This window comes from Canis lupus, chromosome 24 (assembly GCF_003254725.2).
Source record: "Canis lupus dingo isolate Sandy chromosome 24, ASM325472v2, whole genome shotgun sequence".
Lineage (NCBI taxonomy): Eukaryota > Metazoa > Chordata > Mammalia > Carnivora > Canidae > Canis > Canis lupus.
The window spans coordinates 25,534,363-25,552,671 of record NC_064266.1 but is presented as its reverse complement, the minus strand read 5'-3'; the positions used below and the strand labels follow the sequence as shown (position 1 = coordinate 25,552,671).

Here is an 18,309-nt window from a genome sequence, read left to right as displayed (position 1 = left end):
GCGACCTATATGTTAAAAGCCTAGGTGCTACTTACTGTGACTGAGAAAAATGTTATTTAACCTCCTATCTGTAAGATTGGAAGAAAGGTAGAACCTATATCACAGGGATGCTGTAAGTCAGATTAAATAGTATAAATTTAGAATAATGGTATCAATGTGCTGAAGGGGTGAAAGCTTGAACAACTGGGTGGATTAATAGAGCAGCTAACAAGATGGGAAAGCTAGTCAGTTCAATTTGAGATACCAGATGGAGAAGTCAACTAGACCATTGGATATAGAGATGGAAAACTGGGTAGAAAAATCTGGACTAGAGCTAAAATTTGGAAGTAATCTATATGTAGCTATCAAAACCTTGAGAATGGATAATATTGTTAAGGAAAGCTAGGGCTTTTAAGTATCCGAGGAGAGGTATTAATTGCCTATTCTTTAAGAAGCAGAGTAGTATAATGAATGGAAGGAGCACACTGTTTAAAATAAATCTTTATCTCTTATGTTCAAATTTACCCATCTGTAAAATGGGAATAGATAACAATTCTCCCATGTGGTTGCACCTTCCTTTATTTTATTACATGGTACTGCATTTTTATTGTTTATAAGAATTTGTTCAAACTCCAGGGTAAGAAGTGCTTTTTCTGCATCTTCAACAGCCAAATAAGACAGCACGTATCAACTCTACGTATATTACATGCATACACACCACAACCTAGGTAGTTTGTATTTTTTGTCATTAAAGATGAAGAACTCAAGCACTGAGAAGTTTACTAATCTAACCAAGGACACAGAGATAGTAGAACCAATTTGGCACTCAGTATATGTTAATGGGTAAACAAATCATAATAAAAGCGCGTATTCTAGTTTCCCCTCTTCCCAAGTGTCCTTCTGGAATTGTGCTTGATGAATAATAAGATTATAGACAATCACTGCCCTTGAGTTGTTAACATTTCTTCCATTTTCCCTAATTTAGTTGAGACTGTTTTACATTTTAGTCAGCGAGATTAACCGAGAAGCTCTTTCAGGTAGGGAATTATGTCCTGTACATTTTGGTGTTCCATTGTCGAGTCATTGAGCGTAATGTGTATAGTCATTCTTAAAAACAAAAACTCCGTTCCCCTTGTGACACCCAAGAAAGGAGGTGGTGTGGCTGGCAGTCGTAACACAGGTGTTAGAATGGAGGACTGGGAATTAGGAACCCTGAGTCTTGGATGCTAGTTCTTCAGTTAACTGTGCTCATTCACCAAAAATTTCGTAAGCACCTTCCACAAGCCAAGCACTGTGCTAGGCCATGTGCCCTTGGGTACGTCTCCAGGTCCATTTAAGGAGGAGGATGCCTTCCTTGCCCTGCAAGGGTTCTGAAGCGCTTCATTAAGGAGGAGATTTGGCGGAAGGGGAGCAGGCGGGCCAGACGCTGCACTCAACGCCCCTCCTTCCCGGCAGCTCCAGTTTCGGGTTCTCCCAGGAGACTCCGCAACCTGAGAAACTACATCCAAGATGGCGCCGCCGGGCACTCCCGGCTCAGCCACCATCTTCTCTGTAGTTCCCGAGCGGGGCAGGCGCAGTGCGCCTGCGTGGCCCCGGTATCCTCAGCGCGCCTGCGCGGCCGCAGAGCCTTCCCCGCCCCTCTCGCAGCCGCTACCGCTGCCGCTGCTGCACTGCTGGCGGGTACCCGCGCCTCAGGTGAGTGAGCGCCTCAGCCCGGCCTGTTGGGGACGCGCGGCGCTGCCTGCGGGGGTGTCGCTCTCCCGGCTCTCTCCCGCGCCTCATCTCCGCGGCGCGCGGGGGCCCGGGGCTCGCGCTGCCAGCCTTCTCCGAGTCTCCGACGCCGTCCGCGGACCTGGCTCAGCCCGGCCTCCCTCAGCTGCCCCCAGTGCCCGGGCTTCGGGGCCCCGCGACGAAGCCGCCGATGACAGCGTGCGGACGGCGAGGGCCGAGCCTCGGGGCGCCCGACCCCTCGGTCTCAGGGACGTACCTCAAGCGCGCCCCCCTTTCCTGCTCCTGCCGTACAGGCAGCAGAGCTCTGTGGGCCTCGGGTCGGGCGTTCTCCTACCCCGCACGTCCCGAAGCCGGGGGTGGGGGGGTGGGGGGGAGTGGAAGGTGGGCCGGGGAGGTCGCCCGTGCGACCTCGGTGCAGCGAGGAGTACCCTCAGGCTGGACCCCACGACGACCCTGTGCGGGAGGAGCTTCTAAGCCCCACTTTGCAAATGAGGAAACTGAGGCACAGAGGTGAAGTGTTTGCCCAAGGTCATGCGCTTGGTAGGGGCAGGGCTAGATCTTGAACTCAAGGTCTTGGGCTCTCAGGCCGGTACAGTTGGGATTTGATCTTGTACCTTTAAAATTTTTTGAAACTTCCTTCTCTGGAGTTGCTTCTTCAACGTCATGAAGGTAGGCTGTGAAAACAGTATCTTGTTGGAGTACAATTGAGGTGTTACTGTAATAATAATAATCGTAGTAGTATGTGTTGATAAGAGGTCACGTTCGTCCAAGGCTTACTGTGTGCCAAGGATATTACTGAACATCTTATGATGATTATCTCACCTAATACCTTAGCATTTCCCAATCCAGTGCATCCCCCTTATTTTTCATGCAGCTTTTTTTTCCCCTCTGCAAAGCTGGCCTCCATGTCACAGGTAGACAGATTAGAACCTCGTGGCTTAGGAGGTAGGGAAGCTTTCCCATATTACCTCACTGGCGGAACAGGGATAAGCCTGGTCTCCCCGCATCCAAATTTTACCCCCAGCCTGGGCCCCCAGAGGATATATAATTTGTCTTCCTTTTCTGGCTGCCGGGAGAGCAGGACTGGCTGGATCTGGAGGTGACAGAGCAAATTTGGCGAGCACTCACCTCATTTGGGTGCTATTTTTTTTTTTCCTCTGTTCCAAACGCTGGGCTTGAGCATCTCAGTATTTAAAACAAAGTAGCAAGAGAAAGAAGGCATTGACAAAGTGGTGGTGAATATAAGAAACCTCCATGATTTAAAGCCCCTAAGGAACAGCTGTAAAAATATGTGAATGTTTCTTCCCCAAAATAACTAGCTCAAGTGTCGATTTTTTCTCCCTTAGCAAATCTTCCTACACACTTCAGAGCTCCATTAACTCATCACCTTTTCTGTGAAGCCTTCCTTGCTTGATTTTTCCAATTAAAATTATACACGCATACACAGTAGGGTAGAGGCTTCAGTCTTACCCTCAGGACTGTTAGCTCTTTGAGGTCAGGAGTCATCTTTGCAGTCCCAAGTGCTGGGTTCATAGTAGGCCCTTGGTAAAGATTCTGTGAATTTCCACTGCTTCTTTTCATTACTCAGTGTGATGTTTCCCTGCTGCCCTTCTGTTCCTCCTTCTTGCCCTTCAATTTCTCTTTGCTGTACTTTCCTTTAGAATCAACTTCTGGTTGAATCTGACCTGCCACTCAGAAGTCTCCATTCCATCCTGTTTCTGTAAACAGAAACCCAGATAAGGGTTTTGCACCAAGAAGCCTCTTTATCCCCAACTGTAAATAGTAGATTTGGGGATAAAGAGGCTTCTTGGTATATGCCACTTAAGTGTACAGGGCAGTTTTTATTTGCATGCTGAAGTAAGGTAATCTGAGGCTTATGGCCTTGTAGTCTATCCCTAGATACATGTGAGAATTTTTACATTCTTTTGCCTTATGTGACTGAAAGTATGCCCAAAGGGCTCTAAGGGAGGCAACAGATCTATGGATAGGTTTTCTACATAAATGAAGCTTTTTAAAGAGTTTTTCTAAATAACTTTCTGCAAATATATCAAGCTGTTATTGTATGTAAGGCATGATATAAGATTTTCAGTTGAATAGGGGGATCCCTGGGTGGCTCAACGGTATAGCACCATCTTCAGCCCAGGACCTGATCCTGGAGACCCAGGATCGAGTCCCATGTCGGGCTCCCTGCGTGGAGCCTGCTTCTCCCTCTGCCTGTGTCTCTGCCTCTCTCTCTCTCTCTCTCATGAATAAAATCTAAAAAAAAAAAAAAAAAGATTTTCAGTTGAATAGATGATGATCCTTGTTAAAAGAGCTTACTAGCTAACTGGGGAAACACCATATCTGGCTGTAACTCAAGTCTAAAAGTTGCTATAATAGCATTATAAACAAGCAATATGACAGTATAATGGGACATTTCTTAAAATCATACACAGTTGAAGTTGGCAGGAAGCATCAAGTCATTGAGTCTTTTTTGCTTTTGTGGACCTCATCCTGAGAAGTGAACTTGTCCAAGGTCACAGAACCGGGGCTACAACTTGGAAATTCTAGGTTTTTATTCATTAATTAGTGAATTCATCCTTATATCAACCAGCAAGTCTATTAAAATTCCATTTGTGTGCTTAGAACAGAGGTGAGGAAGAGAAACAAAAATGATTCATGTCTTTAAGGAGCTTTGCTGGGGAATAGTAAAGAACTGTTAATTGTTAACTATAATTGTGTGGTGGAGGAACTAGGTGTGTCACAGGAGTTGGGGGAGAGGCAAGAGGGATCAGCATGAGCTGTGGTAATGAGAGCACTTTGGGGAGGAGTTAGGACTTTCTGGGCTTTGACAGGTTGATAGGGTAAGAATTAAAAGGACAAGGAAAGGATTTTGAAGTAGCATGGTGAAACCCTGTTTAAGAAAATAGTAAAAAAACAAAAACCAACCAACAAACCTGGCTTGACTGGATTATAATAGTGGTTCTCTACCCTTAGTGTGCATTAGAATTACCTGAAGAGTTTAAAACTGATTTTAGGGGGTGCCTCGCTGGCTCAGTCAGTAGAGCATGCGACTCTTGATCTTGGAGTCATGAGGTCAAGAAACACTGGGCTAAAAAAATAAAAAATAAAACCATGTTGTGGGGGACCCTACCTCCAGAGTTTCTGATTTAGTAGGTCCAGAGTGGGGCCTGGAAATTTGTATTTTTAACAAGTGCTCCGGTGATGCTGATGGTTCTAATCTAGGGACGACACTTGGAGAATTTCAACTGGATTAGAAAGTTGAGAATCTAGAGTCAAAAACTCTCAAAGAATTTATTCCAGAAAAGTATAAAAATGTGTGTTATATACCAGGAGAGGAAAACTCTGGAAAGATACATTCCAAACTGTAATAGTAGTCACTTCTGGAAGTAGTATTTAGGGGATTGGAGAATTCACTTTGTATTCTATACCTTTTCTATCTTATTTTTGCATTGTTCATATATTCCTTTTGTATTTTAAAAAAGGAAGAGTCCTTTTTGAAGATATAAATGGATTTAAAAAGAGCTTGCCGAAGTAATCTAGTGTCATACAGTAAACATATTTAGACTGTATGCCAGATGCTACTAGGTTCTGGAAATACAAAACCTTAGCTAAAGTTTGCAGTCCAGTCATAGAGATGGGCAGATAACAGTTCTACATGGTATCATGTGAGCTTCCTAAGAGCAAGGACAAGAGTCTAGTCTAGCTTTGTGCATGGCAGCTGATAAGCATTTGGTAAATGATGAGTGAATGAGCAAATCCAGGCAAGAAGTGAGGACAGAAAGAAAAAGAAGAGGCAAATGGGAGATTCTGGAAGAAAAATTGGCAAGCCCGAACAGGGATGATAAAAGGAAAATGTGTGTCAAGGACTTCCAAATCCAAAGATTGATAACATTTTGACTGGGTTTACTGCAAAACTGGGTGTCAAGTTTTCTATTCTGAAAGACCTTTTTAAATCAAGCCCCCTCCCGTTTTTAAAAGACACACAAAAACTTAACCTAGATTGAGTGTATTTACCACATTTCAGAGCTTTCTTTAGTAAATGAAAATTTTTAGTTTTTTCTTCTAAGGTTTTATTTATTCATGAGAGATACAGAGAGAGGGGGCGGGGCAGAGACAAAGGCACAGGGAGAAACAGGCTCCCTAGATGGAGCCTGATGTGGGACTCCAGGACTCCATCCCAGGACTCCAGGATCATGCCCTAGGCTGAAGGCAGGTGCTAAACCACTGAGCCACCCAGGGATCCTGAAAAATTTTAGTTTTAATCACAATGCTAATTCTGTTGGATTTATCATATTTATCTACAATTTTGCCATCATTTGTTCTTTTATTAATGTAAAATTAAGACATGTGGAGGATGTTTTAAATACCATGCAAAAATGAATAGTATTGTATCTTCATCTTATTTCTTCAGTGAAGGGATTCTGTCATGTTTTCCATAACGCCTTACAGAGCTTGACATATTATCAGTCCTAGATAAATATATATTGTTCATGGCTGAATGGGGTGTACTTTGAAGGTAATATGGCTTCACTGCATTCTGTGATGATTTCTATATAAACACTAATTACATTACCAAACAGGCTATGCTATTAAACTTGGTAAAGAGCATATGATATGGAGTAGGTGTTTCCCCCAGCTTTTTTTTTTTTTTTAAGATTTTGTTTATTTATTCATAGAGACACACAGACAGAGGGGCAGAGACACAGACAGAGGGAGAAGCAGGCTCCATGCAGGAAGCCCAATGTGGGACTCGATCCCAGGTCTCCAGGATCACACCCCAGGCTGCAGGCAGGGCTAAACTGTTACGCCACCGGGGCTGCCCTCCCCCAACTTTTTGTTTGAAATTTGTACTTTTTATCTTTCTCAGAGATTTAATATAGAAAATGAAATTTCATTTCCCAAGTAAAGGGGTGGCTTCCCCCAGGCTTTGGCTACATTATTTGACTATAGTTCCCTCACCACTTAAAAAATGTCCACATTCTAGTTTGAGTTTTCAGTTGATCAAGTATAAATTTCTGATACAGCCATTCTTTATACTTTATTACCTATTATTTTATTTTTTGTTGTTACAGGTTTGCAGTATCTTTTTAAAGGTAATGGTGTTTCAGGCCTGGGGCCATAGTTATTCTGTTGTAGAAACTGTGAGTTTGATAGCCTAAGCCCTCATTAATGCAATAAATCAGGGTAAAGTGCTTCCTATTTATAATAATATAATGATAAGGTTCAAAGTCTTGTCATCTTTTCATTTAATTGGTAATTGTTGGGATGCCTGGGTGGCTCAGTGGTTGGGTACCTGCCTTTGGCCCAGGACATGATCCTGGAGTCCCACGATCTATGGATGAAAATTGAATACTTTTTTAAAATTATGAGATTTTAGCTCTGAAGCTGTTTTATGTGAAACCATAATACTTGGCAGATAGAAAAGAGGGGAATCAGGCTATTTTCTCTTTATTTCGGCAGTTGAGAAAGCTCTAGACACAGGGCCTTTCCTGCCATTCTTCAACTTTTGTAGATACTGCTTTTGAGTCTTCGTGTTGGGACATAGTTTTAATATAGTATTGACTAAAATATAACTTTGAGTGATTATATCGAATAGGATAGATTGCTTTTCAGATACATCCAGGGTACAAAGCTCTTTTATTCATTAAAATAATAGTGATAATAATAATAATACCTAAACTTTGTATGGTACTTTTTAATTTTCAGAATTTTTTGGTCATTTAGATCCTGGTAAACTCTAGTAGCCAAACCTGAAAAATTAAGCAGAATTAATGATGAGCTGGCATCATGTAGAAAAAGTTGTCTGTAGAGGCCTGACCAAGCTCTAGATGCAGGATGTTCAAGTTCAGATCCTTCTGCCTGGTTCAAATTTTAGCAGTGTGGCTTTCTACATATTGCAGAACCTCTCCAAGCTTCAGTTTCTTCATCTGTAGAGTGGGGGAAGATTATAGTACCTATCTTAGAAGTGGGTTGGGAGATAAAATGAAACAATGAATGGATAAAGTGCTTATCATAGTTCAGTGTATTCGGTTAGTATGAGTATTGGGTTACCACATCTTACAGCCCTTGTTTGTCCTTTATCTCCTTGCAGGCTGTCTTAAAGAACCAATTGTTGCCAGGGTTTCTGTCTTAAAGCTGATAGGAATCCAGATCCTGTCCCAAGAGCATGTACTAGAACCTTGGCAGCAGTAGTTTTCCTAGTGTCCTGAGTTGGATCCCTAAAGAGTGGAAAACAGAAGGTAGTGCTTCTGTTTCTAGAGTTACTTTAGTGTAACCACTATGTTAGAGCTTCAGCTGGTTGGTGGGTGTCTGGGATTAACAAGAAGGCCCCTACATGGGTGTTGCTCTGTTCTAGTAGTTATCTGTACCAGTGCCCTGGAATGAATAGGATGATTATACAGCTCAGGCTCAGATTCCCAGCTTGGCAGTCTCTGCAAACCTCCTGTTTACCACCTGCTGCCATGCCAGAATTTAGGAGTGACACAACAGGAAGGTAGGGCTGTTTTAAGGGGTGCTGCTGTTTGCCTTTCAGAAAAATTCAAGGTGCAAGGACGGCCCTTCCAGGGGTGTTTCTGTTAGAATGAGGGTCTATGAGCATGCTTTACCAGCTGCTTTTGACCACTTTTCCCCCCTACCTTTGCTTATGCGATAGCATCTCTGAGGGTATTTCTTTTGCTGGAGAGTAATCCAGACTGCTTTATGTAGTAAAAAGGTCAGTGAGCTGTGTTATAAAAAGTCATTGTTTCTTCCATGGAGCTGGGTGGCTTAGGGCTTGTTTTTCTGACTTTCTGTAGTCTCCTGAGACAGTTTCCTTTCCTAAGGGTCCCCAGGGGATAGCAGTGAAACCAACATCCATTACTCTAGACACTAAAGGAGGTACTTAAGTCAATAGCTTTATGATTAGATTAATTCAGGCTTTAACCCTGGCAAAACTTAAGAGCCAAGTCATCAGATAATTGTGCTTCTTATAGACTGACGTATGGAATTTAGCCCAGTCCTTTGTGATATCTTTCAGAGCCTAGACTAGGAAACCAGGTGCTAGTCCCAGCCCCACACCCAGTTCGTCATGTGAATTTAGGCAAATCACTTAAATTTCTAGACCTCTTTTCTCATCTGAGGTTGAAGGCCTGACTGTAGACTACTGGTTCTCAGCCCTAGCTGCATGCAGAATCACCCATGAAACCTTTTTTTTCTTAAGGATTTTATTTAGTTATTTGAGAGAGAGAGAGTGAGCATGCAAGTACCGAGAGAAGCAAAGAGAAAGGAAGAGAGAATCTGAAGCAGGGCAGCCCCGGTGGCACAGCGGTTTAGTGCTGCCTGCAGCCTGGGGCGTGATCCTGGAGACCCTGGATCGAGTCCCACGTTAGGCTCTCTGCATGGGGCCTGCTTCTCCCTCTGCCTGTGTCTGCCTCTCATTCTTCTGTGTCTCTATGAATAAATAAATAAAATCTTTTTTAAAAAAAGAGAGAGAGAGAATCTGAAGCAGATTACACACTTAATGTGGAGCCCAACGCAAGGCCAGATCTCATGAATACAAGATCACGACCTAATGCAAAACCAAGAGTCAGGGCAGCCCTGGTGGCTCAGTGGTTTAGCGCCACCTTCAGCCCAGGGTGTGATCCTCGAGACCCAAGATTGAGTCCCACGTCAAGCTCCCTGCATGGAGCCTGCTTCTCCCTCTGCCTGTGTCTCTGCCCTTTCTCTCTCTCTCTCTCTCTCTCTCTCTCTCTCTCTGTCTCATGAATAAATAAATAAAATCTTAAAAAAAAAAAAAAAACGAGTCAGATGCTTAACCAAAGGCACCCCCCCCCCCCCCATGGAATTTTAAAAACAATACTTGGGCCTTACCCTTGCCCAGTTAAATTGTATCTTTAGGGTTAGAGCCTAGGTATTAATGTTCTTCAAAGCTTCCCAGGTCTTTCTAATAATGTGTAGCTAAGAGAAATACTAGATAAGATGACCACATTTTATTTTATTTTTAAGATTTTATTTATTTATTCATGAGAGACACAGAGAGAGAGGCAGAGACAGAGGCAGAGGGAGAAGCAGGCTCCATGCAGGAGCCCGATGTGGGACTCGATCCCATGACTCCAGGATCACGCCCTGAGCTGAAGGCAGATGCTCAACCACTGAGCCACCCAGGCATCCCAAGATGACCACATACATTTTAAACAAGTATGTCATTCTGTTCTTCAGGAACCTTTACTGTCCATATAGTAAAGTCTGATCCATATGTTGTGACCAGCTTATCTTCTTTCCAGCTACATGGTTCTTGTCTCCTGGATATGTTGTTCACATTTCTTTCTTTCCCAACCTGATATGCTCACATGGAATGTCCTTTCCTCCCATTCATCTGTGCAAAACATATCCATTCAGGGTCCATCATTGTTACTTCCTATGGGATCACCGCAGTCCTTATTTATTTCTCCTACCTCTGCACTGGTTCCAGACTTCATTAGCTCTGAATGCAGTGAACACTAGGTGCAATGTAAGACATGATACTCAAGCAATATTCTTTTTGGAGCATAGGACACATGGAAATACCACTGGTTTGACTTTGATGCTTTAATAGCATTGACGCTATTAAAACATCTGTGGGTATCTTGTATTATTGGCTAAATCATTATGTGTGTATATCTTATAACTATCAGTTAATGGGTTGCTATCTATGACCTGCTCCAATGGGCATTTATAGCTTTATCTTCTATTACTAATAGGAAATTACTCTCTTGCCAAGCTGGGACATTTTCCAGCAGACCTATGCTTTCTCATCTTCTTGCGTTTAAGTTCTCCTCCCTTTCTGGAATTTCTTTTTCTATTCTTCTCTCATTCCCACCTATAAGAAATGAATCCTTTCTTCAAGATCCAGTTCAAATATTACCTCCTCCATGAAACTTTTTCTCAACACCCACAACCTGCATTAACTGACCTTTGCCCTAAAGCTCCATAACCTTTAGAACAGTGGTTCTCAAGTTGGGGGCGATTTTGCCCCCCAGAGGACATTTGGCAATATCTGGAGACATTTTTGGTGGTCACATTGGTTTGAGGAGGGTGCTACTGGCTTCTAGTGGGTAGAGGCCAGAAATACTGCTAAATATTCCACAATGCCCAGGACAGTCCCCCCACAACAAAGAATTATCTGGCCCACAATGTTAGTGGTGTTGAGGTTGATTGGGAAACTAACTGCTTTAGAGTTTGTCCAGTTCACAGGCTCATGTTTATAGTGCTTTGAACTGCAGTGATTTGTTTATAGACTTAATCTCCCTTATTCAGTGGACTTAATAGTTGAAGGTGAACTCAGTCCCAAACCTTTGCTTTCTTGTTAACTTCATAGGATGGAATCCTACAGCCTGTGGCCTGATCCTAACTGCTCAGTGTAATTTAGGGCCATAGATAAAAAGAGGTCTTCAGCGTGGGGTGGATGCAGTGAGGCAGTCAGCTAAATTTCTCTCCTTTTCACCCTCCAGGTCTTTTTTTTTTTTTTTTTAAAGATTTTATTTATTTATTCGTAGGAGACACAGAGAGAGAGAGAGAGGCCGAGACACAGGCAGAGAGAGAAGCAGGCTCCATGCAGGGAGCCTGATGTGGGACTAGATCCCGGAACTCCAGGATCACGCCCTGGGCTGAAAGGCAGGCGCTAAACCGCTGAGCTACCCAGGGATCCCCACCCTCCAGGTCTTTTCGTCTGTAAGAACCTGGGAGGCCATGTGATACAGGGGCTACAGGGCATAGAGGGAACAGTTGGGGTTCAGTTCTAGCTATTGCATGTATTAGTTGTGTTGTATTGCTCAGTCCATTTCACTTCTTTCAGTCTCAGTCTCTTCATCTACGGACATAGGGATGATGCTGGTGTACTGGGGCTTTATTTCACAGTAATACTTCACATTTTTTACATTTAACCTCCAATAAGATGTTAAATGTAAAGGTGCTTTGTAATTGTGAGGTGCTATAATAATTACTCATTCAGACAGTGGTTTATATGTAAAAAGAAAGGATGTGAGTCAGCTTGCTGTAGAAGCACTGCTGTCTACCTTCTCACTTCCTGCAGTCTTTCAGTCATAACTACTTCAACACCAGCTGACCCCTTCCAGCTCATTCTCCTCAGGAAGCTTCCTTTGTTGCCTTCATTCTGTTTTGGTTGCCTGTGTGCAATCTTGCCAAAACTAAAGTGATCGACTCTGCCCTTAGAATACAAACCAGTGACCTGGTGTCAGTACATCCTAGCAAAGCCTGATGAAGACCAGACAAATTACCATGGTCATGGGGAAAACTACAAAACAAGACCGCATATAGTTTAGAAAGCCAATACGATGTGTAGTCCCTTATTGTCTTTTTCAAGTAACAAAGCAATGTTTTCAAGCACTAGAAATCTTCGTGAATTTTCTCTTACTAAATAGACACAGTGCCAGGTACGATAAAAGCCTGAGAGTTCCATGCCCCTGGGATCAGGCCAGGTGCACCTTTCTGCTGATACGCTGAATGAGTGGGCTAGTTGTTGAATTTCATCAAGTTGATAACGGGGGTGTGGATCTCTTAGGATTGTAGTAAGAACTGAAGAGTTGGGGAGTGGGGAGCATTCATTCTGGGAAATAAAGTACTACATTAAAGGGAGCTTCTGAGTCGCAGAATGTCAGTCCTATCAGGAACTAAAAGGTCATCCTACCTTGTATTTTCCCTTGACTAATGAGGGAACTAAGGCCAGGAAAGGGAAAATGCTTTGTCCGGTGCCACTCAACTCAGCAGGGGCCTACCTAGGTCTAGAGTCCACATTTGATGTGTTTATGGGCTCTTTCCCAAACTGGAAGGATGTGGGCATCCATTTTTTCCTGAGTGAACAATGTTTGTACTATACTGTTGGACTTTAAACTGTGTTCTGTGGAGCCCTGGCGGTCTCATCACCACTTCAGGCAGAGCTTGTATACTTTTCTCTGTTTTCTTTTTCAGAGTTTTGATGCAAAAATTAAATCTGTAGTCTTGATAACTTTAAGGGCCGTCTCAGTGCCATCTCTGAGTATCCGAGAACACTGGTGTCTCTCTGGTCATCCTGGGAACATTTTTGCTTGCATTTCAGTTCAGAAATCCCAGTTTCTGTATTTCTGCAGAGTGATACACATAGTCATGGGCTTTTTAGCGTGGAGAACTGAACCTTATTTTTCCTAGACTTTCACTGTCAAAAGATAATAGTTCTTCCTTTGTGTCTTACTGGTTCTGCTTTCTTGCTTTCTTTAAAATATTGTATTTATTTGAGAGAGAGTATATGCACTCTAGTGAAGGGGAGAGACAGAGGGAAAGAGAAAGAGGCAGATAACCTTAAGCAGACTCTACACTAAGTGGAGAGCCTGATGCTGGGCTCCATCCATCTCATGACCCTGAGATCATGATCTGAGCTGAAACCAAGAGTTGGATGCTTAACCAACTGAGCCACCCAGGTGCCCCCTGGTTCTACTTTCTTTCCCATCACTAAGTTGTCTTTGAGAAGAGCCTAAGGCCTATAGCTCCTCCTTACCTCTAGTTTGGTAAGTAAGCACCTGTGGATTTTCTTCATTAACTCACTCTTGCCTATGCTCAGGTCTCTTGGAGATCCAAATATTAATTTTGACTCTATACATTGATATTTTTTCATCAATTTCTCTGTTAGTGCTTCTCAGCTCCATTGGACTATTATTCTTTATCCTTCTAACTGAAAACTTTGGTAAAATCTGACTCTTTTCTGGCCATATGCTATTTTTTCCAACATTGTATCCCAGATCTCCCTTTTTCTTTACATGTGATTCAAGTAGCATGATCACACTTGTCACCTTTCAGCTGGATTTCTGTAGCAAAGTACTAAACTCTTCTCTTTCTCTAGATTTCCCTTCTAGTTATTCTGAGCAGTTGAATCTTTTAAAAATCCCATTTAATTTACTGAAATCCTTTTGGGAAAAAGGCAGGATGAAATTAGATAGAGACTTTCTCTACCCCATCCTCATCTCTATTAAGAATTGTTGCTGAGGGCAGCCCCGGTGGCGCAGCGGTTTAGCGCCGCCTGCAGCCCAGGGCGTGATCCTGGAGACCCGGGATCGAGTTCCACGTCAGGCTCTCTGTGTGGTGCCTGCTTCTCCCTCTGCCTGTGTCTCTGCCTCTCTCTCTCTCTCTCTGTCTCTATGAATAAATAAAATAGAGTCTTAAAAAAAAAGGAATTTTTGCTGATAATCAAGGTTTTCAGTTACCTCCTCAACTCAGATGTTCTCTCCTTGTCAGCTGATGAGGTCACATGCTGGATTGTCATCACTCTAAACTGATATACTAAGATCCTAAACAAGATCCCCAGGTGATTGTACACTGAGGTTTGAGGCACGCTGTTCTAACAACAAACAAGAAATAGGTCTTGTTTCTGAAACAGGTTACCAAGTAATAGCTTGAATTTTATTTCTCTTCTCCTTCCTCATTCCATCTTCTGTCTTCAGCTGACTATTGAGATAGTTAGGGTTCTTGTCCTGAAATGGTGACTCAAACCTTCATTCTGGCTTCCAAGTCAGTGGTGATACAGGATTGCTCTAGGTTTCTGTTCCCTTTACTTGAAGGAGGTGCCCCCATGGATAGAGAGGAAGAAATTTGCCCAGGGTCCTACACCCAGTATATAGGGCTTGGCATAGACATTAGGATAGTGGGGAAAGGAAAGGTTTTTACATTCTTGCTATTCCTTACATAGATGGGAGATACTGGAAGAGTTACTTAACTTCTCTAAGCCTAAATTTATCATCTCTAAACTAAGAAATGCAAATATCTGCATATCTGCCTGAGAGGATTGTTAGGAGGATTAAATATAGGGTACTTAGAGTATAATTCCTGGCACAGAGTAGGAATTTACACTTTTCCCCTTTCACTCTAGCCATTTGGTACCAGGTTCACTGCCTCAGTTTGAGGATGGCTGGTTTTTACTTGTCAGCCCTCCTTCTGCCTCCTATAACTGGGAAAGAGGATGAACATTTTGTTATCTACTGCAGTTTATAAAATCCCTACCAGCTTTATAAGAATATTAGTAGCCCTGGGGTGCTTGGGTGGCTCAGTCAGTTAAGCATCCAACTCTTGATCTCAGCTCAGGTCTGGATCTTAGGGTGATGAGTTCAAACCCCACATTGGGCTCCACACTGGGCATGGAGCCTACTTAAAAAAAAAAAAAAAGAAAGAAAGAATATTAATAACCCTTATTACCAGGATAGGATCTGGCTGGCAGCCTTATCATTTATGCAGATGAGGGAACTGCAGGCCTTAAGGATCCCCAGGAGGGAGCCAGGCTGTGTAGCTAAGAGATCTGGAGATGGAGTTTTCCACCATGTGATCTTAGTCCTTATAAGTGTTATAAAATTGCTCATTGTCAAGGGCTTGGGACAGTGAGAACTGAGCAAAAATTGAATCTCTGGAGGAATGAAGTAGGTCCTCTATAACAGAGAAGGTAAACATCTACTGTCTTGTTGCCAATTTCCAAGTCACACTGAAACAGTTCGCTGTCCTGCATTGTCTGCATTGGGCCCAACTGATAGGGACAGGTTTCTCATTTAATTTGTGCCCTTATTTAAGTGTTTCTCCTGGCACAAACATTGCATTTTTTTCCATCTTTACAAAATGCATGGGAACATTAGGTCAATGCCAGTCACTTTGGAACTGAGGGCACCTCTGGCTTTCTTCTGGCCCTGAGGCTCCTTAGGGATCTGCAAGAGTTACATTTGAATAATTAACATCTTGAAGGGTCCTGCTTTCCAGTGAATGAATTAAAGTAGGGAATAAAGTGGGTAGATTGGAAAATAATTTCAGGAAATAACCACTTTACATGGAAAAAAAGGATAAGTGGAAATAGACTAAAATGTTAAACAGTGGTTGTCTTTAAATGGAAAGACTGTGAATAAAATATCTTTTCATTATTCTGTGATTTCACATTTTCTAAAGTGAGCACATACTATTTTTATAATAGGAAAAAGAACTTTAAAATTGACATTTTAGGGCAGCCCCGGTGGCACAGTGGTTTAGCGCCGCCTGCAGCCCAGGGCATGATCCTGGAGACCTTGGAACGAGTCCCACGTCAGGCTCTCTGCATGGAGCCTGCTTCTCCCTATGCCTGTGTCTCTGCCTCTCTCTCTCTTTCTCTCTGTCTCTATGAATAAATAAATAAAATCTTTAAAAAAAAGATTTAAAAAATAATAAAAAATAAAATTGACATTTTAAGTTACTGATAAACAGTGACATCTAAATGAAAAGTAACTATGGTTTACTGTGTGATTAATAAGCACACAACGAGGGGTACCTCAGTGGCTTAGTCGGTTAAGCATCAGGCTTTTGGTTTTGGCTCAGGTTGTGATCTCAGGGTCGTGAGATGGAGCCCTGAGTGGGGCTCTGCACTCAGTGAGAAGTGTGCTTGAGATTTTCTCTCTTTCTTCCTGCCCCTCCTGCTCTTGCTCTCTCTCTCTCAAATAAATAAATCTTTAAAAATAAAAATGAAATAAGTACACAATGAGTATAGATCCCAGTTAGGCCAGTATTTTGGGTCAAAGTGGTATTGGTTTGGGGGGGTTGTTTGTTTTACCTTTTTTTTTTTATTTCTTTATTTTTAAGATTTTATTTATTCATAGAGACAGAGAGAGAGAGAGAGAAGCAGAGACACAGGCAGAGGGAGAAGCAGGCTTCATGCAGGGAGCCCAACACAGGACTCGATCCCGGGTCTCCAGGATCACACCCCAGGCTGCACGTGGTGCTAAACCGCTGCGCCACTGGGGAAACTTTATTTATTAGAGAGAGAGAGAAAGAAAAAGAAAAAAAACAAGCATGGGGAGAGGGTGAGGGAGAAGCAGGCTTCCCGCTGAGCAGGGAGCCCAACATGGGGCTCGATCGCGCCATCCCAGGACCCTGGTATCAGAGCTTGAAGAGAAGGCAGACACTTAACCAACTGAGCCACCCAGGCATCCCAGGTCAAAGTGTTATTGTAAGAAAGAATTGCAGGGCACACCAGGTGGCTGGCTCAGCAGTTTAGCGCCACCTTCAGCCCAGGGCCTGATCCTGGAGCCCTGGGATCAGGTCCCACATCCGACTCCCTGCAGGGAGCCTGTTTCTCCCTCTGCCTGTGTCTCTGCCTCTCTCTCTCTCTCCCTTTCTCTCTCTCTCTCTCATGAATAAATAAAATCTTAAAAAAAAAAAAAGAATTGCAGATGCCAGCTGAGATTTATGATGAAACATTCAAGCCACCTCATCCTCTTATGAAATGTACATGGTATAAAAACAAAATAGAGGGCAGCCCTGGTGGCGCAGCGGTTTAGCGCCGCCTGCGGCCGGGGGTGTGATCCTGGAGACCCGGGATCAAGTCCCACATCGGGCTCCCTGCATGGAGCCTGCTTCTCTCTCTGCCTGTGTCTCTGCCTCTCTTTCGCTCTCTCTGAATAGATAAATCTTTAAAAAAAAATTAAAAAAAAATAGAAATCCAGCTCTGGTCATTCAGCAGCTCAATTAAGTTTATACCCAGGAACTGAGAAAAGAACCATGTTCTTTTGGAGGCTAAATGTCATCAGGCTTGTGCTCTGTTAAGTGGCACAGATGTTTGGAATGCTTAAGATTGGCATGTAGGGTCCATAGTTTGAGGAGTGTTTCTGCCTGGCATCCTCTGGGTTCTTAGAAGGAATGCTAAAAGGGCTTCTGTTAATCTGTTCTAATGTAGTCACAGTTGGAAGCAGAATTTATTTTGGTGTATTGGTAGCCTAGAATCCATACCCTCTTCATTGCTAAGTAAATCAAAGCCATGTAATCCTATGTCTGGAGGGAAAACCAAACATGAATTAATATAGTAGGCTAATATCATGAAGGCTTTTTTGATTTTCATCAATCAAAAGTAATTGTTCCTTCTTTGAACTATTATGGCCCTTCTTTTTGTCATTTTGTAGTTATAGATTGTTGTCATCTCTACCTTTTAGTAAGCTCCTGGAAAGCAGGGACCTTTTTTATCTTCCATAATGCTTTGCCCCTTGGGTACTCAATACGTGGTTGTTGAATGGCTACATCCCTAACTCACTGAATTAGCATTTTCCCTGACTGATGAGTTCATGACCAAGGCAGAGGGGAGGAAGCCTGGGGCTTTAAAGTCTGAATGGGAGTCACTTGTTTGCAATATCCAGTATTTGCAGCCTTTCTCCATGACTTCCTGTCCAATGGGATGGAGTAAAGATTTATGACTCATTACCCTGCTTCTTCCTCTCCAACTACCCTCTTCTCCTAGAACTCTTTCCTTGTCTTCTCCCTCTCTGCATTCGCTATCCTTTGCCATATAATGAATCATTCCAAAATGGGATTATTATCATTCATACTTAAACGTGGGTCAGGAATTTAGGTGGTGGCTTGGTAGGGTGGTTCAGGCTCAGGGTCTCCAATGTGGTTGCAGTCAGATATCTCTGGGGCTGCAGTCATCTGAAGTCTTGACTGGGGCTGGAAGATCCATGTATAAGGTAGCTCACTTACATGGCTGGCAGGTCAGTACTGGCGAGATGGTTCCTCTCCACATGGGCCTCACCAGGGGGCTGTTTGAATAACCTCACAATACCATAGCTGGCTTCCCCAGAACTGATGAATGAAGACTAT

General features: G+C 43.0%; 1 protein-coding gene across 8 annotated transcripts in view; it reads left to right on the top strand.

Annotated features, from left to right (window-relative positions):
- Nucleotides 1-1,542: 1,542 nt before the first annotated feature.
- NDRG3 (NDRG family member 3) overlaps nucleotides 1,543-18,309 on the top strand; it is a 74,417-nt gene continuing 57,650 nt past the window's right edge. For 6 of the 8 annotated variants that reach the window (XR_007405702.1, XM_025469983.3, XM_025469981.3 and 3 more), the window contains exon 1: nucleotides 1,544-1,674. The gene's annotated coding sequence lies outside the window, so the exon portion shown is untranslated. Of the gene's footprint in view, nucleotides 1,675-18,309 lie in introns of all 8 variants that reach the window. The other 2 variants (XR_003145111.3, XR_007405703.1) reach the window with 1 other exon arrangement.